The sequence below is a fragment of the Cryptomeria japonica genome, unplaced genomic scaffold (genome assembly GCF_030272615.1).
Source record: "Cryptomeria japonica unplaced genomic scaffold, Sugi_1.0 HiC_scaffold_428, whole genome shotgun sequence".
NCBI lineage: Eukaryota > Viridiplantae > Streptophyta > Pinopsida > Cupressales > Cupressaceae > Cryptomeria > Cryptomeria japonica.
In genome coordinates, this window is record NW_026729248.1 from 14,470 (window position 1) to 33,868 (window position 19,399).

The 19,399-nt window shown below is 63.1% G+C and overlaps 2 non-coding genes across 2 annotated transcripts; both read left to right on the plus strand.

The window, feature by feature from the left end:
* Positions 1-7,805: 7,805 nt before the first annotated feature.
* Positions 7,806-7,924, plus strand: LOC131871595 (5S ribosomal RNA). Its single transcript, XR_009369808.1, has one exon. It is a non-coding gene; the product is annotated as a 5S ribosomal RNA (ribosomal RNA).
* Positions 7,925-15,728: 7,804 nt separating this feature from the next.
* Positions 15,729-15,847, plus strand: LOC131871596 (5S ribosomal RNA). The gene has a single exon (XR_009369809.1). It is a non-coding gene; the product is annotated as a 5S ribosomal RNA (ribosomal RNA).
* The last annotated feature ends 3,552 nt before the right edge of the window (positions 15,848-19,399 follow it).

Genomic DNA, 19,399 nt, shown 5'->3' on the forward strand with positions numbered 1-19,399 from the left:
TTTTTAGTTTTTCGCCGGGCGTCGCAATGCTATTTGAATAAACCTTTTGCCCGTTTGCGTTCTCGTCGGGGCCGGGCCGGGCCGGGGTGCGCTGCCCGCACTACCGCGCGCGCGGGGGGCGACACCGAGCGCGCACCCGAGGCGCCCCGAGCACACAGGCCACGGTGCAACCCGGGCGTTGTGCGCGCACCCCGGTGCGCCCGAGGTGCTGCGCGCGCACCCAGGTGAAATCGGTGTGCACCTCGGCCAGTGCGCGCTCGGTCGAGTCGCGCACGTTGGCCAAGGTGCACGGTGATGTTTCTTACTCTAAGGTTCCGCACCAGACGCCCGGGACAGGTGAGCGAAGCTGGGCGGGGCCGGGTGCGCGGCCGGGGCAGGTGCACGCAGCTGGAGAGAGCTTTGGAGCACACTTCGGAGCGCACCAATGATGCGCTCCATTCAAAAGTTTCCTGAAAAGGCAAAAAAAGTTGAGATTATAGAATTTCCCACTTGAGAGATTGTAAAAAAAAAAAATTTAAAATGAAGGAAACGCGGGTGCCAAGGTGTGCGCAGCCCAGCCAAGGTGTGCGCACCAAGGCGCCCACCCTGGCGAAGGTGCACGCAAGGTGCGCACCCGAGGCAAACCGGACAATTAACCCAACTTTCGACTTCGCGCGCACCTTGGAGCGCACTTCGGAGCGCTCCTTGGTGCGCACCAATCTTGGGCACCTCGGAGTGCACCATGGCGCCCACCAAGGTGCGCACCCGGGGCAAACCGAGCTCCGACTTCGTGCGCACCTTGGAGCGCACGAAAGGTGCGCACCATGGCGCCCACCAAGGTGCGCAGCCCAGCCAAGGCGTGCGCATCAAGGTGCGCACCCTGGCGAAGGTGCGCACCCGGGGCAAACCGAGCTCCGACTTCGTGCGCACCTTGGAGCGCACAAAAGGTGCGCAACCCAGCCAAGGTGTGCGCACCCCGGTCAAACCGAGCTCCGAATCGTGCGCACCAGAGGTGCACGCCATCGTGCGCACCTTGGAGCACACTTCGGAGCCCTCCTTGGTGCGCGCCGATGTTGCGCACCTCGGAGCGCACCCGGGGAAAACAATGCAATTAACCCGACTTTCGACTTCGTGGGCACCTCGGAGCGCTCTCGGGTTCGCACCTCGGAGCACACCGAGGTGCGCACCTTTGATGCGCTGCCTTCACCAATTTCCAGAAAAGGCAAGAAAACATTGAGAAGGTGTGCGCACCGAGGTGCCCACCCTGGCGAAGGTGCACGCGAGGTGCGCACCCGGGGCAAACCGGGCTCCGACTTCGTGCACGCCGCACCTTGGAGCACACTTCGGAGCGCTCCTTGGTGCGCACCAGGGCGCGCAACCCAGCCGAGGTGCCCACCCCGGCGAAGGTGCACGCGAGGTGCGCACCCGGGGCAAACCGGGCTCCGACTTCGTGCACGCCATGGTGCCCACCGCGGCGAAGGTGCACGCGAGGTGCGCACCCGGGGCAAACCGGGCTCCGACTTCGTGCACGCCGCACCTTGGAGCACACTTCGGAGCGCTCCTTGGTGCGCACCATGGTGCCCACCAGGGCGCGCAACCCCGCCGAAGGTGCACGCGAGGTGCGCACCCGGGGCAAACCGGGCTCCGACTTCGTGCACGCCGCACCTTGGAGCACACTTCGGAGCGCTCCTTGGTGCGCACCATGGTGCCCACCAGGGCGCGCAACCCCGCCGAAGGTGCACGCGAGGTGCGCACCCGGGGCAAACCGGGCTCCGACTTCGTGCACGCCATGGTGCGCACCGCGGCGAAGGTGCGCACCCGGGGCAAACCGGGCTCCGACTTCGTGCACGCCGCACCTTGGAGCACACTTCGGAGCGCTCCTTGGTGCGCACCAGGGCGCGCAACCCAGCCGAGGTGCCCACCCCGGCGAAGGTGCACGCGAGGTGCGTACCCGGGGCAAACCGGGCTCCGACTTCGTGCACGCCGCACCTTGGAGCACACTTCGGAGCGCTCCTTGGTGCGCACCATGGTGCCCACCAGGCCGCGCAACCCAGCCAAGGTGTGCGCACCAAGGTGCACGCGAGGTGCGCACCCGGGGCAAACCGGGGTCCGACTTCGTGCACGCCGCACCTTGGAGCACACATCGGGGCGCTCCCGGGTTCGCACCGGCGTTGCGCACCGTGGTGGGCACCTCGGAGCACACCAAGGTGGGCAGCGAGGTGCGCACCTTTGATGCGATGCCTTCACTAATTTCCATAAAAGGCAAAAAAAAAACGAGATTTTAAAATTTCCGTTTTGAAAGATAGTGAGAAAAAGGGAATGCTGGTGCCATCTTGAGCCCGCCCTGGTGCGCAGCCCAGCCAAGGTGTGCGCACCAAGGTGCCCACCCTGGCGAAGGTGCGCGCCCGGGCAATTAACCCAACTTCCAACTTCGCGCGCGCCAGGGTGGGAGCGCACCCAACAACCGGGCCTGGGAAGAGCCAATGCGAGAAACCCCACCAAACGCTCTGACAAAAAAAGAGGGGGCGCTCCAGTAACCCCGCTTCGGAGCGCACCCTGGGCAAACCCAGCCAAGGTGCCCACCCCGGCCAAGGTGCAGGCGAGGTGCGCACCCGGGGCAAACCGGGCTCCGACAACGTGCACGCCGCACCTTGGAGCACACTTCGTAGCGCTCCCGGGTGCGCACCTCAGAGCACACCAAGGTGGGCAGCGAGGTGCGCACCTTTGATGCGCTGCCTTCACTAATTTCCAGAAAAGGCAAAAAAAAAAGGAGATTTTAAAATTTCCGTTTTGAAAGATAGTGAAAAAAACGGAACGCGCGTGCCATCTTGAGCCCGCCCTGGTGCGCAGCCCAGGTAAGGTGCCCACCCTGGCAAAGGTGCGCACCCGGGCAATTAACCCTACTTCCGACTTCGTGCGCGCCAGGGTGGCAACCGGGCCTCGGAAGAGCCAATGCGAGAAACCCCACCAAACGCTCCGACAAAAAAAGAGGCGGCGCTCCAATAACCCCGCTTCGGAGCGCAGCCGGGGCAAACCCAGCCAAGGTGCCCACCCCGACGAAGGTGCACGCGAGGTGCGCACCCGGGGCAAACCGGGCTCCGACAACGTGCACGCAGCACCTTGGAGCACACTTCGAAGCACTCCCGGGTGCCCACCGGCGTTGCGCACCGTGGTGGGCAGCGAGGTGCGCACCTTTGATGCGCTGCCTTCACTAATTTCCAGAAAAAGGCAAAAAAAAATGAGATTTTAAAATTTCCGTTTTGAAAGATAGTGAAAAAAAAGGAACGCGGGTGCCATCTTGAGCCCGCCCTGGTGCGCAGCCCAGGCAAGGCATGCGCACCAAGGTGCCCACCCGAGGTGCACACCCGGGGCAAACCGGGCTCCGACTTCGTGCAGGCCGCACCTTGGAGCACACTTCGGAGCGCTCCTTGGTGCGCACCATGGTGCCCACCAGGGCGCGCAACCCAGCCAAGGTCTGCACACTAAGGTGCCCACCCCGGCGAAGGTGCACGCGAGGTGCGCACCCGGGGCAAACCGGGCTCCGACTTCGTGCACGCCATGGTGCCCACCGCGGCGAAGGTGCACGCGAGGTGCGCACCCGGGGCAAACCGGGCTCCGACTTCGTGCACGCCGCACCTTGGAGCACACTTCGGAGCGCTCCTTGGTGCGCACCATGGTGCCCACCAGGGCGCGCAACCCAGCCAAGGTGTGCGCACCAAGGTGCACGCGAGGTGCGCACCCGGGGCAAACCGGGGTCCGACTTCGTGCACGCCGCACCTTGGAGCACACATCGGAGCGCTCCCAGGTTCGCACCAGCGTTGCGCACCTTTGATGCGCTGCCTTCACTAATTTCCAGAAAAGGCAAAAAAAAACGATATTTTAAAATTTCCGTTCTGAAAGATAGTGAAAAAAACGGAACGCGGGTGCCATCTTGAGCCCTTCCTGGTGCGCAGCCCAGGCAAGTTGTGCGCACCAAGGTGCCCACCCTGGCGGAGGTGCGCGCCCGGGGCAAACCGGGCTCCGACTTCGTGCACTGCATGGTGCCCACCAAGGCGCGCAACCCAGCCAAGGTGCCCACCGCAGCGAAGGTGCACGCGAGGTGCACACCCGGGGCAAACCGGGCTCCGACTTCGTGCACGCCGCACCTTGGAGCACACTTCAGAGCGCTCCTTGGTGCGCACCAGGGCGCGCAACCCAGCCGAGGTGCCCACCCCGGCGAAGGTGCACGCGAGGTGCGCACCCGGGGCAAACCGGGCTCCGACTTCGTGCACGCCATGGTGCCCACCGCGGCGAAGGTGCGCACCCGGGGCAAACCGGGCTCCGACTTCGTGCACGCCGCACCTTGGAGCACACTTCGGAGCGCTCCTTGGTGCGCACCATGGTGCCCACCAGGCCGCGCAACCCAGCCAAGGTGTGCGCACCAAGGTGCACGCGAGGTGCGCACCCGGGGCAAACCGGGGTCCGACTTCGTGCACGCCGCACCTTGGAGCACACATCGGGGCGCTCCCGGGTTCGCACCGGCGTTGCGCACCGTGGTGGGCACCTCGGAGCACACCAAGGTGGGCAGCGAGGTGCGCACCTTTGATGCGATGCCTTCACTAATTTCCATAAAAGGCAAAAAAAAAACGAGATTTTAAAATTTCCGTTTTGAAAGATAGTGAGAAAAAGGGAATGCTGGTGCCATCTTGAGCCCGCCCTGGTGCGCAGCCCAGCCAAGGTTTGCGCACCAAGGTGCCCACCCTGGCGAAGGTGCGCGCCCGGGCAATTAACCCAACTTCCAACTTCGCGCGCGCCAGGGTGGGAGCGCACCCAACAACCGGGCCTGGGAAGAGCCAATGCGAGAAACCCCACCAAACTCTCTGACAAAAAAAGAGGGGGCGCTCCAGTAACCCCGCTTCGGAGCGCACCCTGGGCAAACCCAGCCAAGGTGCCCACCCCGGCCAAGGTGCAGGCGAGGTGCGCACCCGGGGCAAACCGGGCTCCGACAACGTGCACGCCGCACCTTGGAGCACACTTCGTAGCGCTCCCGGGTGCGCACCTCAGAGCACACCAAGGTGGGCAGCGAGGTGCGCACCTTTGATGCGCTGCCTTCACTAATTTCCAGAAAAGGCAAAAAAAAAAGGAGATTTTAAAATTTCCGTTTTGAAAGATAGTGAAAAAAACGGAACGCGCGTGCCATCTTGAGCCCGCCCTGGTGCGCAGCCCAGGTAAGGTGCCACCCTGGCAAAGGTGCGCACCCGGGCAATTAACCCTACTTCCGACTTCGTGCGCGCCAGGGTGGCAACCGGGCCTCGGAAGAGCCAATGCGAGAAACCCCACCAAACGCTCCGACAAAAAAAGAGGCGGCGCTCCAATAACCCCGCTTCGGAGCGCAGCCGGGGCAAACCAAGCCAAGGTGCCCACCCCGACGAAGGTGCACGCGAGGTGCGCACCCGGGGCAAACCGGGCTCCGACAACGTGCACGCAGCACCTTGGAGCACACTTCGAAGCACTCCCGGGTGCCCACCGGCGTTGCGCACCGTGGTGGGCAGCGAGGTGCGCACCTTTGATGCGCTGCCTTCACTAATTTCCAGAAAAAGGCAAAAAAAAATGAGATTTTAAAATTTCCGTTTTGAAAGATAGTGAAAAAAAAGGAACGCGGGTGCCATCTTGAGCCCGCCCTGGTGCGCAGCCCAGGCAAGGCATGCGCACCAAGGTGCCCACCCGAGGTGCACACCCGGGGCAAACCGGGCTCCGACTTCGTGCAGGCCGCACCTTGGAGCACACTTCGGAGCGCTCCTTGGTGCGCACCATGGTGCCCACCAGGGCGCACCCGAGGCAAACCGGGCTCCGACTTCGTGCACGCCGCACCTTGGAGCACACATCGGAGCGCTCCCAGGTTCGCACCAGCGTTGCGCACCTTTGATGCGCTGCCTTCACTAATTTCCAGAAAAGGCAAAAAAAAACGATATTTTAAAATTTCCGTTCTGAAAGATAGTGAAAAAAACGGAACGCGGGTGCCATCTTGAGCCCTTCCTGATGCGCAGCCCAGGCAAGTTGTGCGCACCAAGGTGCCCACCCTGGCGGAGGTGCGCGCCCGGGGCAAACCGGGCTCCGACTTCGTGCACTGCATGGTGCCCACCAAGGCGCGCAACCCAGCCAAGGTGCCCACCGCAGCGAAGGTGCACGCGAGGTGCGCACCCGAGGTGCACACCCGGGGCAAACCGGGCTCCGACTTCGTGCACGCCGCACCTTGGAGCACACTTCAGAGCGCTCCTTGGTACGCACCAGGGCGCGCAACCCAGCCAAGGTGCTCACCCCGGCGAAGGTGCACGCGAGGTGCGCACCCGGGGCAAACCGGGCTCGGACTTCGTGCACGCCGCACCTTGGAGCACACATCGGAGCGCTCCCGGGTTCGCACCAGCATTGCGCACCTTTGATGCGCTGCCTTCACTAATTTCCAGAAAAGGCAAAAAAAAGAAAAAAATGAGATTTTAAAATTTCCGTTTTGAAAGATAGTGAAAAAAACGGAACGCGGGTGCCATCTTGAGCCCGCCCTGGTGTGCAGCCCAGGCAAGTTGTGCGCACCAAGGCACCCACCCTGGCCAAGGTGGGTCACGGGGTGGGTCCTAGGGTGGGTAACGGGGTGGGTACTAAGGTGCGTGCCAAGGTGGGTCATAGGGTGGGTGCCAAGGTGGGCACCAGGGTGGGTGTGCACCAACCCTAGCCAGGGTAGGTCACGGGGTGGTTGTCGGGGTGGGCGTCAAGGAGCCAAGGTGGGTGGCAAGTAGCCAAGTTGCGTGCCAAGGTGGGTGTCGGGGTGGGTGCCAAGGATCCAAGGTGGGTGCCAAGGAACCAAGGTGGGTGTCTGGGTGGGTGCCGAGGTGGGAGCCAGGGTGGGTCCCAAGGTGAGTGCAAAGGTGGGTGCCAGGGTCAAGGTGAGTGCCAATGTGGGTTCCAAGGTGCCAGGGTCAGGGTGAGTGCCAATGTGGGTTCAAAGGTGCTAAGTTGGGTGCGAGGTTGGGTGCGAGGGTGGGTGGGTGCCAAGGTGTGCTAGGTGGAAGCCCGGGTGGGTCGGCATCCCATGGGTGTCGAGTTGGGTGCCTGATGGGTGCTTCTTGTCAAGTTTTAGTCGTCGGGACTCATTTCGAGCCTTAGAGGTCGTTTCTTGTCCGGTTGCCCTGTCTTCGACCTGGGAACCCAATTTTGGTCCTCGGGTCCCATTTTTTTTTGTCTCGCATCCCACTTTTGGCCTGTGGCCTTTTCGGGGTCGATTCTCGTTTTGGGCATCAGAGCATGTTTCTTCTCCTAAAACCCAATATTTGTTTATTAAGTCTCGGAACACATTTTTGTTCTCGTGGACCCATCATGGGTCTTGGAACGCATTTGTGGTCCTTGGGTCCCATTTTGCATCCCGAAACTTGTGTTTTGGTGCTTGATCCCTATTTTGGGTGCCCACCTTGCACCAAGTGCGCACCCGGGGCAAACCGAGCGCCTTGGTGCACCGGGGCAAGATCGAGCGTGCACCCGAGGCGCCCCGAACATGCACCAAGGTGCACTCGGCCCACATGTGAGCGCAGGTCGTTGCGCCCGAGGTGGTGTGTGGGCACCGCGTTGCAGACGGGACACTGCACGCACACGACGCCCCCTCCAGGTGCACGCACGTAGGCCGGGCCGGGTGCACACCCGACGCCCTAGCAAGGTGCGCGCACCCGGGCAGGGCTCACACTTGGCGAACGGGGCGCACTTCGCGAGGGAGGGTGTGCACCTCGACGGGGGTGGGTGGCCGGGGTGGATTCGCACGTGGGTCGCGGTTTGCTAAGTACACACTGCGACAAGCTCATAACGGGTGCGATCATACCAGCGTTAGTGCACCGGATCCCATCAGAACTCCGCAGTTAAGCGCGCTTGGGCCGGAGTAGTACTGGGATGGGTGACCTCCCGGGAAGTCCCGGTGTTGCACCCTTTTTTAGTTTTTCGCCGGGCGTCGCAATGCTATTTGAATAAACCTTTTGCCCGTTTGCGTTCTCGTCGGGGCCGGGCCGGGCCGGGGTGCGCTGCCCGCACTACCGCGCGCGCGGGGGCGACACCGAGCGCGCACCCGAGGCGCCCCGAGCACACAGGCCACGGTGCAACCCGGGCGTTGTGCGCGCACCCCGGTGCGCCCGAGGTGCTGCGCGCGCACCCAGGTGAAATCGGTGTGCACCTCGGCCAGTGCGCGCTCGGTCGAGTCGCGCACGTTGGCCAAGGTGCACGGTGATGTTTCTTACTCTAAGGTTCCGCACCAGACGCCCGGGACAGGTGAGCGAAGCTGGGCGGGGCCGGGTGCGCGGCCGGGGCAGGTGCACGCAGCTGGAGAGAGCTTTGGAGCACACTTCGGAGCGCACCAATGATGCGCTCCATTCAAAAGTTTCCTGAAAAGGCAAAAAAAGTTGAGATTATAGAATTTCCCACTTGAGAGATTGTAAAAAAAAAAAATTTAAAATGAAGGAAACGCGGGTGCCAAGGTGTGCGCAGCCCAGCCAAGGTGTGCGCACCAAGGCGCCCACCCTGGCGAAGGTGCACGCAAGGTGCGCACCCGAGGCAAACCGGACAATTAACCCAACTTTCGACTTCGCGCGCACCTTGGAGCGCACTTCGGAGCGCTCCTTGGTGCGCACCAATCTTGGGCACCTCGGAGTGCACCATGGCGCCCACCAAGGTGCGCACCCGGGGCAAACCGAGCTCCGACTTCGTGCGCACCTTGGAGCGCACGAAAGGTGCGCACCATGGCGCCCACCAAGGTGCGCAGCCCAGCCAAGGCGTGCGCATCAAGGTGCGCACCCTGGCGAAGGTGCGCACCCGGGGCAAACCGAGCTCCGACTTCGTGCGCACCTTGGAGCGCACAAAAGGTGCGCAACCCAGCCAAGGTGTGCGCACCCCGGTCAAACCGAGCTCCGAATCGTGCGCACCAGAGGTGCACGCCATCGTGCGCACCTTGGAGCACACTTCGGAGCCCTCCTTGGTGCGCGCCGATGTTGCGCACCTCGGAGCGCACCCGGGGAAAACAATGCAATTAACCCGACTTTCGACTTCGTGGGCACCTCGGAGCGCTCTCGGGTTCGCACCTCGGAGCACACCGAGGTGCGCACCTTTGATGCGCTGCCTTCACCAATTTCCAGAAAAGGCAAGAAAACATTGAGAAGGTGTGCGCACCGAGGTGCCCACCCTGGCGAAGGTGCACGCGAGGTGCGCACCCGGGGCAAACCGGGCTCCGACTTCGTGCACGCCGCACCTTGGAGCACACTTCGGAGCGCTCCTTGGTGCGCACCAGGGCGCGCAACCCAGCCGAGGTGCCCACCCCGGCGAAGGTGCACGCGAGGTGCGCACCCGGGGCAAACCGGGCTCCGACTTCGTGCACGCCATGGTGCCCACCGCGGCGAAGGTGCACGCGAGGTGCGCACCCGGGGCAAACCGGGCTCCGACTTCGTGCACGCCGCACCTTGGAGCACACTTCGGAGCGCTCCTTGGTGCGCACCATGGTGCCCACCAGGGCGCGCAACCCCGCCGAAGGTGCACGCGAGGTGCGCACCCGGGGCAAACCGGGCTCCGACTTCGTGCACGCCGCACCTTGGAGCACACTTCGGAGCGCTCCTTGGTGCGCACCATGGTGCCCACCAGGGCGCGCAACCCCGCCGAAGGTGCACGCGAGGTGCGCACCCGGGGCAAACCGGGCTCCGACTTCGTGCACGCCATGGTGCGCACCGCGGCGAAGGTGCGCACCCGGGGCAAACCGGGCTCCGACTTCGTGCACGCCGCACCTTGGAGCACACTTCGGAGCGCTCCTTGGTGCGCACCAGGGCGCGCAACCCAGCCGAGGTGCCCACCCCGGCGAAGGTGCACGCGAGGTGCGTACCCGGGGCAAACCGGGCTCCGACTTCGTGCACGCCGCACCTTGGAGCACACTTCGGAGCGCTCCTTGGTGCGCACCATGGTGCCCACCAGGCCGCGCAACCCAGCCAAGGTGTGCGCACCAAGGTGCACGCGAGGTGCGCACCCGGGGCAAACCGGGGTCCGACTTCGTGCACGCCGCACCTTGGAGCACACATCGGGGCGCTCCCGGGTTCGCACCGGCGTTGCGCACCGTGGTGGGCACCTCGGAGCACACCAAGGTGGGCAGCGAGGTGCGCACCTTTGATGCGATGCCTTCACTAATTTCCATAAAAGGCAAAAAAAAAATGAGATTTTAAAATTTCCGTTTTGAAAGATAGTGAGAAAAAGGGAATGCTGGTGCCATCTTGAGCCCGCCCTGGTGCGCAGCCCAGCCAAGGTGTGCGCACCAAGGTGCCCACCCTGGCGAAGGTGCGCGCCCGGGCAATTAACCCAACTTCCAACTTCGCGCGCGCCAGGGTGGGAGCGCACCCAACAACCGGGCCTGGGAAGAGCCAATGCGAGAAACCCCACCAAACGCTCTGACAAAAAAAGAGGGGGCGCTCCAGTAACCCCGCTTCGGAGCGCACCCTGGGCAAACCCAGCCAAGGTGCCCACCCCGGCCAAGGTGCAGGCGAGGTGCGCACCCGGGGCAAACCGGGCTCCGACAACGTGCACGCCGCACCTTGGAGCACACTTCGTAGCGCTCCCGGGTGCGCACCTCAGAGCACACCAAGGTGGGCAGCGAGGTGCGCACCTTTGATGCGCTGCCTTCACTAATTTCCAGAAAAGGCAAAAAAAAAAGGAGATTTTAAAATTTCCGTTTTGAAAGATAGTGAAAAAAACGGAACGCGCGTGCCATCTTGAGCCCGCCCTGGTGCGCAGCCCAGGTAAGGTGCCCACCCTGGCAAAGGTGCGCACCCGGGCAATTAACCCTACTTCCGACTTCGTGCGCGCCAGGGTGGCAACCGGGCCTCGGAAGAGCCAATGCGAGAAACCCCACCAAACGCTCCGACAAAAAAAGAGGCGGCGCTCCAATAACCCCGCTTCGGAGCGCAGCCGGGGCAAACCCAGCCAAGGTGCCCACCCCGACGAAGGTGCACGCGAGGTGCGCACCCGGGGCAAACCGGGCTCCGACAACGTGCACGCAGCACCTTGGAGCACACTTCGAAGCACTCCCGGGTGCCCACCGGCGTTGCGCACCGTGGTGGGCAGCGAGGTGCGCACCTTTGATGCGCTGCCTTCACTAATTTCCAGAAAAAGGCAAAAAAAAATGAGATTTTAAAATTTCCGTTTTGAAAGATAGTGAAAAAAAAGGAACGCGGGTGCCATCTTGAGCCCGCCCTGGTGCGCAGCCCAGGCAAGGCATGCGCACCAAGGTGCCCACCCGAGGTGCACACCCGGGGCAAACCGGGCTCCGACTTCGTGCAGGCCGCACCTTGGAGCACACTTCGGAGCGCTCCTTGGTGCGCACCATGGTGCCCACCAGGGCGCGCAACCCAGCCAAGGTCTGCACACTAAGGTGCCCACCCCGGCGAAGGTGCACGCGAGGTGCGCACCCGGGGCAAACCGGGCTCCGACTTCGTGCACGCCATGGTGCCCACCGCGGCGAAGGTGCACGCGAGGTGCGCACCCGGGGCAAACCGGGCTCCGACTTCGTGCACGCCGCACCTTGGAGCACACTTCGGAGCGCTCCTTGGTGCGCACCATGGTGCCCACCAGGGCGCGCAACCCAGCCAAGGTGTGCGCACCAAGGTGCACGCGAGGTGCGCACCCGGGGCAAACCGGGGTCCGACTTCGTGCACGCCGCACCTTGGAGCACACATCGGAGCGCTCCCAGGTTCGCACCAGCGTTGCGCACCTTTGATGCGCTGCCTTCACTAATTTCCAGAAAAGGCAAAAAAAAACGATATTTTAAAATTTCCGTTCTGAAAGATAGTGAAAAAAACGGAACGCGGGTGCCATCTTGAGCCCTTCCTGGTGCGCAGCCCAGGCAAGTTGTGCGCACCAAGGTGCCCACCCTGGCGGAGGTGCGCGCCCGGGGCAAACCGGGCTCCGACTTCGTGCACTGCATGGTGCCCACCAAGGCGCGCAACCCAGCCAAGGTGCCCACCGCAGCGAAGGTGCACGCGAGGTGCACACCCGGGGCAAACCGGGCTCCGACTTCGTGCACGCCGCACCTTGGAGCACACTTCAGAGCGCTCCTTGGTGCGCACCAGGGCGCGCAACCCAGCCGAGGTGCCCACCCCGGCGAAGGTGCACGCGAGGTGCGCACCCGGGGCAAACCGGGCTCCGACTTCGTGCACGCCATGGTGCCCACCGCGGCGAAGGTGCGCACCCGGGGCAAACCGGGCTCCGACTTCGTGCACGCCGCACCTTGGAGCACACTTCGGAGCGCTCCTTGGTGCGCACCATGGTGCCCACCAGGCCGCGCAACCCAGCCAAGGTGTGCGCACCAAGGTGCACGCGAGGTGCGCACCCGGGGCAAACCGGGGTCCGACTTCGTGCACGCCGCACCTTGGAGCACACATCGGGGCGCTCCCGGGTTCGCACCGGCGTTGCGCACCGTGGTGGGCACCTCGGAGCACACCAAGGTGGGCAGCGAGGTGCGCACCTTTGATGCGATGCCTTCACTAATTTCCATAAAAGGCAAAAAAAAAACGAGATTTTAAAATTTCCGTTTTGAAAGATAGTGAGAAAAAGGGAATGCTGGTGCCATCTTGAGCCCGCCCTGGTGCGCAGCCCAGCCAAGGTTTGCGCACCAAGGTGCCCACCCTGGCGAAGGTGCGCGCCCGGGCAATTAACCCAACTTCCAACTTCGCGCGCGCCAGGGTGGGAGCGCACCCAACAACCGGGCCTGGGAAGAGCCAATGCGAGAAACCCCACCAAACTCTCTGACAAAAAAAGAGGGGGCGCTCCAGTAACCCCGCTTCGGAGCGCACCCTGGGCAAACCCAGCCAAGGTGCCCACCCCGGCCAAGGTGCAGGCGAGGTGCGCACCCGGGGCAAACCGGGCTCCGACAACGTGCACGCCGCACCTTGGAGCACACTTCGTAGCGCTCCCGGGTGCGCACCTCAGAGCACACCAAGGTGGGCAGCGAGGTGCGCACCTTTGATGCGCTGCCTTCACTAATTTCCAGAAAAGGCAAAAAAAAAAGGAGATTTTAAAATTTCCGTTTTGAAAGATAGTGAAAAAAACGGAACGCGCGTGCCATCTTGAGCCCGCCCTGGTGCGCAGCCCAGGTAAGGTGCCACCCTGGCAAAGGTGCGCACCCGGGCAATTAACCCTACTTCCGACTTCGTGCGCGCCAGGGTGGCAACCGGGCCTCGGAAGAGCCAATGCGAGAAACCCCACCAAACGCTCCGACAAAAAAAGAGGCGGCGCTCCAATAACCCCGCTTCGGAGCGCAGCCGGGGCAAACCAAGCCAAGGTGCCCACCCCGACGAAGGTGCACGCGAGGTGCGCACCCGGGGCAAACCGGGCTCCGACAACGTGCACGCAGCACCTTGGAGCACACTTCGAAGCACTCCCGGGTGCCCACCGACGTTGCGCACCGTGGTGGGCAGCGAGGTGCGCACCTTTGATGCGCTGCCTTCACTAATTTCCAGAAAAAGGCAAAAAAAAATGAGATTTTAAAATTTCCGTTTTGAAAGATAGTGAAAAAAAAGGAACGCGGGTGCCATCTTGAGCCCGCCCTGGTGCGCAGCCCAGGCAAGGCATGCGCACCAAGGTGCCCACCCGAGGTGCACACCCGGGGCAAACCGGGCTCCGACTTCGTGCAGGCCGCACCTTGGAGCACACTTCGGAGCGCTCCTTGGTGCGCACCATGGTGCCCACCAGGGCGCACCCGAGGCAAACCGGGCTCCGACTTCGTGCACGCCGCACCTTGGAGCACACATCGGAGCGCTCCCAGGTTCGCACCAGCGTTGCGCACCTTTGATGCGCTGCCTTCACTAATTTCCAGAAAAGGCAAAAAAAAACGATATTTTAAAATTTCCGTTCTGAAAGATAGTGAAAAAAACGGAACGCGGGTGCCATCTTGAGCCCTTCCTGATGCGCAGCCCAGGCAAGTTGTGCGCACCAAGGTGCCCACCCTGGCGGAGGTGCGCGCCCGGGGCAAACCGGGCTCCGACTTCGTGCACTGCATGGTGCCCACCAAGGCGCGCAACCCAGCCAAGGTGCCCACCGCAGCGAAGGTGCACGCGAGGTGCGCACCCGAGGTGCACACCCGGGGCAAACCGGGCTCCGACTTCGTGCACGCCGCACCTTGGAGCACACTTCAGAGCGCTCCTTGGTACGCACCAGGGCGCGCAACCCAGCCAAGGTGCTCACCCCGGCGAAGGTGCACGCGAGGTGCGCACCCGGGGCAAACCGGGCTCGGACTTCGTGCACGCCGCACCTTGGAGCACACATCGGAGCGCTCCCGGGTTCGCACCAGCATTGCGCACCTTTGATGCGCTGCCTTCACTAATTTCCAGAAAAGGCAAAAAAAAGAAAAAAATGAGATTTTAAAATTTCCGTTTTGAAAGATAGTGAAAAAAACGGAACGCGGGTGCCATCTTGAGCCCGCCCTGGTGTGCAGCCCAGGCAAGTTGTGCGCACCAAGGCACCCACCCTGGCCAAGGTGGGTCACGGGGTGGGTCCTAGGGTGGGTAACGGGGTGGGTACTAAGGTGCGTGCCAAGGTGGGTCATAGGGTGGGTGCCAAGGTGGGCACCAGGGTGGGTGTGCACCAACCCTAGCCAGGGTAGGTCACGGGGTGGTTGTCGGGGTGGGCGTCAAGGAGCCAAGGTGGGTGGCAAGTAGCCAAGTTGCGTGCCAAGGTGGGTGTCGGGGTGGGTGCCAAGGATCCAAGGTGGGTGCCAAGGAACCAAGGTGGGTGTCTGGGTGGGTGCCGAGGTGGGAGCCAGGGTGGGTCCCAAGGTGAGTGCAAAGGTGGGTGCCAGGGTCAAGGTGAGTGCCAATGTGGGTTCCAAGGTGCCAGGGTCAGGGTGAGTGCCAATGTGGGTTCAAAGGTGCTAAGTTGGGTGCGAGGTTGGGTGCGAGGGTGGGTGGGTGCCAAGGTGTGCTAGGTGGAAGCCCGGGTGGGTCGGCATCCCATGGGTGTCGAGTTGGGTGCCTGATGGGTGCTTCTTGTCAAGTTTTAGTCGTCGGGACTCATTTCGAGCCTTAGAGGTCGTTTCTTGTCCGGTTGCCCTGTCTTCGACCTGGGAACCCAATTTTGGTCCTCGGGTCCCATTTTTTTTTGTCTCGCATCCCACTTTTGGCCTGTGGCCTTTTCGGGGTCGATTCTCGTTTTGGGCATCAGAGCATGTTTCTTCTCCTAAAACCCAATATTTGTTTATTAAGTCTCGGAACACATTTTTGTTCTCGTGGACCCATCATGGGTCTTGGAACGCATTTGTGGTCCTTGGGTCCCATTTTGCATCCCGAAACTTGTGTTTTGGTGCTTGATCCCTATTTTGGGTGCCCACCTTGCACCAAGTGCGCACCCGGGGCAAACCGAGCGCCTTGGTGCACCGGGGCAAGATCGAGCGTGCACCCGAGGCGCCCCGAACATGCACCAAGGTGCACTCGGCCCACATGTGAGCGCAGGTCGTTGCGCCCGAGGTGGTGTGTGGGCACCGCGTTGCAGACGGGACACTGCACGCACACGACGCCCCCTCCAGGTGCACGCACGTAGGCCGGGCCGGGTGCACACCCGACGCCCTAGCAAGGTGCGCGCACCCGGGCAGGGCTCACACTTGGCGAACGGGGCGCACTTCGCGAGGGAGGGTGTGCACCTCGACGGGGGTGGGTGGCCGGGGTGGATTCGCACGTGGGTCGCGGTTTGCTAAGTACACACTGCGACAAGCTCATAACGGGTGCGATCATACCAGCGTTAGTGCACCGGATCCCATCAGAACTCCGCAGTTAAGCGCGCTTGGGCCGGAGTAGTACTGGGATGGGTGACCTCCCGGGAAGTCCCGGTGTTGCACCCTTTTTTAGTTTTTCGCCGGGCGTCGCAATGCTATTTGAATAAACCTTTTGCCCGTTTGCGTTCTCGTCGGGGCCGGGCCGGGCCGGGGTGCGCTGCCCGCACTACCGCGCGCGCGGGGGCGACACCGAGCGCGCACCCGAGGCGCCCCGAGCACACAGGCCACGGTGCAACCCGGGCGTTGTGCGCGCACCCCGGTGCGCCCGAGGTGCTGCGCGCGCACCCAGGTGAAATCGGTGTGCACCTCGGCCAGTGCGCGCTCGGTCGAGTCGCGCACGTTGGCCAAGGTGCACGGTGATGTTTCTTACTCTAAGGTTCCGCACCAGACGCCCGGGACAGGTGAGCGAAGCTGGGCGGGGCCGGGTGCGCGGCCGGGGCAGGTGCACGCAGCTGGAGAGAGCTTTGGAGCACACTTCGGAGCGCACCAATGATGCGCTCCATTCAAAAGTTTCCTGAAAAGGCAAAAAAAGTTGAGATTATAGAATTTCCCACTTGAGAGATTGTAAAAAAAAAAAATTTAAAATGAAGGAAACGCGGGTGCCAAGGTGTGCGCAGCCCAGCCAAGGTGTGCGCACCAAGGCGCCCACCCTGGCGAAGGTGCACGCAAGGTGCGCACCCGAGGCAAACCGGACAATTAACCCAACTTTCGACTTCGCGTGCACCTTGGAGCGCACTTCGGAGCGCTCCTTGGTGCGCACCAATCTTGGGCACCTCGGAGTGCACCATGGCGCCCACCAAGGTGCGCACCCGGGGCAAACCGAGCTCCGACTTCGTGCGCACCTTGGAGCGCACGAAAGGTGCGCACCATGGCGCCCACCAAGGTGCGCAGCCCAGCCAAGGCGTGCGCATCAAGGTGCGCACCCTGGCGAAGGTGCGCACCCGGGGCAAACCGAGCTCCGACTTCGTGCGCACCTTGGAGCGCACAAAAGGTGCGCAACCCAGCCAAGGTGTGCGCACCCCGGTCAAACCGAGCTCCGAATCGTGCGCACCAGAGGTGCACGCCATCGTGCGCACCTTGGAGCACACTTCGGAGCCCTCCTTGGTGCGCGCCGATGTTGCGCACCTCGGAGCGCACCCGGGGAAAACAATGCAATTAACCCGACTTTCGACTTCGTGGGCACCTCGGAGCGCTCTCGGGTTCGCACCTCGGAGCACACCGAGGTGCGCACCTTTGATGCGCTGCCTTCACCAATTTCCAGAAAAGGCAAGAAAACATTGAGAAGGTGTGCGCACCGAGGTGCCCACCCTGGCGAAGGTGCACGCGAGGTGCGCACCCGGGGCAAACCGGGCTCCGACTTCGTGCACGCCGCACCTTGGAGCACACTTCGGAGCGCTCCTTGGTGCGCACCAGGGCGCGCAACCCAGCCGAGGTGCCCACCCCGGCGAAGGTGCACGCGAGGTGCGCACCCGGGGCAAACCGGGCTCCGACTTCGTGCACGCCATGGTGCCCACCGCGGCGAAGGTGCACGCGAGGTGCGCACCCGGGGCAAACCGGGCTCCGACTTCGTGCACGCCGCACCTTGGAGCACACTTCGGAGCGCTCCTTGGTGCGCACCATGGTGCCCACCAGGGCGCGCAACCCCGCCGAAGGTGCACGCGAGGTGCGCACCCGGGGCAAACCGGGCTCCGACTTCGTGCACGCCGCACCTTGGAGCACACTTCGGAGCGCTCCTTGGTGCGCACCATGGTGCCCACCAGGGCGCGCAACCCCGCCGAAGGTGCACGCGAGGTGCGCACCCGGGGCAAACCGGGCTCCGACTTCGTGCACGCCATGGTGCGCACCGCGGCGAAGGTGCGCACCCGGGGCAAACCGGGCTCCGACTTCGTGCACGCCGCACCTTGGAGCACACTTCGGAGCGCTCCTTGGTGCGCACCAGGGCGCGCAACCCAGCCGAGGTGCCCACCCCGGCGAAGGTGCACGCGAGGTGCGTACCCGGGGCAAACCGGGCTCCGACTTCGTGCACGCCGCACCTTGGAGCACACTTCGGAGCGCTCCTTGGTGCGCACCATGGTGCCCACCAGGCCGCGCAACCCAGCCAAGGTGTGCGCACCAAGGTGCACGCGAGGTGCGCACCCGGGGCAAACCGGGGTCCGACTTCGTGCACGCCGCACCTTGGAGCACACATCGGGGCGCTCCCGGGTTCGCACCGGCGTTGCGCACCGTGGTGGGCACCTCGGAGCACACCAAGGTGGGCAGCGAGGTGCGCACCTTTGATGCGATGCCTTCACTAATTTCCATAAAAGGCAAAAAAAAAACGAGATTTTAAAATTTCCGTTTTGAAAGATAGTGAGAAAAAGGGAATGCTGGTGCCATCTTGAGCCCGCCCTGGTGCGCAGCCCAGCCAAGGTGTGCGCACCAAGGTGCCCACCCTGGCGAAGGTGCGCGCCCGGGCAATTAACCCAACTTCCAACTTCGCGCGCGCCAGGGTGGGAGCGCACCCAACAACCGGGCCTGGGAAGAGCCAATGCGAGAAACCCCACCAAACGCTCTGACAAAAAAAGAGGGGGCGCTCCAGTAACCCCGCTTCGGAGCGCACCCTGGGCAAACCCAGCCAAGGTGCCCACCCCGGCCAAGGTGCAGGCGAGGTGCGCACCCGGGGCAAACCGGGCTCCGACAACGTGCACGCCGCACCTTGGAGCACACTTCGTAGCGCTCCCGGGTGCGCACCTCAGAGCACACCAAGGTGGGCAGCGAGGTGCGCACCTTTGATGCGCTGCCTTCACTAATTTCCAGAAAAGGCAAAAAAAAAAGGAGATTTTAAAATTTCCGTTTTGAAAGATAGTGAAAAAAACGGAACGCGCGTGCCATCTTGAGCCCGCCCTGGTGCGCAGCCCAGGTAAGGTGCCCACCCTGGCAAAGGTGCGCACCCGGGCAATTAACCCTACTTCCGACTTCGTGCGCGCCAGGGTGGCAACCGGGCCTCGGAAGAGCCAATGCGAGAAACCCCACCAAACGCTCCGACAAAAAAAGAGGCGGCGCTCCAATAACCCCGCTTCGGAGCGCAGCCGGGGCAAACCCAGCCAAGGTGCCCACCCCGACGAAGGTGCACGCGAGGTGCGCACCCGGGGCAAACCGGGCTCCGACAACGTGCACGCAGCACCTTGGAGCACACTTCGAAGCACTCCCGGGTGCCCACCGGCGTTGCGCACCGTGGTGGGCAGCGAGGTGCGCACCTTTGATGCGCTGCCTTCACTAATTTCCAGAAAAAGGCAAAAAAAAATGAGATTTTAAAATTTCCGTTTTGAAAGATAGTGAAAAAAAAGGAACGCGGGTGCCATCTTGAGCCCGCCCTGGTGCGCAGCCCAGGCAAGGCATGCGCACCAAGGTGCCCACCCGAGGTGCACACCCGGGGCAAACCGGGCTCCGACTTCGTGCAGGCCGCACCTTGGAGCACACTTCGGAGCGCTCCTTGGTGCGCACCATGGTGCCCACCAGGGCGCGCAACCCAGCCAAGGTCTGCACACTAAGGTGCCCACCCCGGCGAAGGTGCACGCGAGGTGCGCACCCGGGGCAAACCGGGCTCCGACTTCGTGCACGCCATGGTGCCCACCGCGG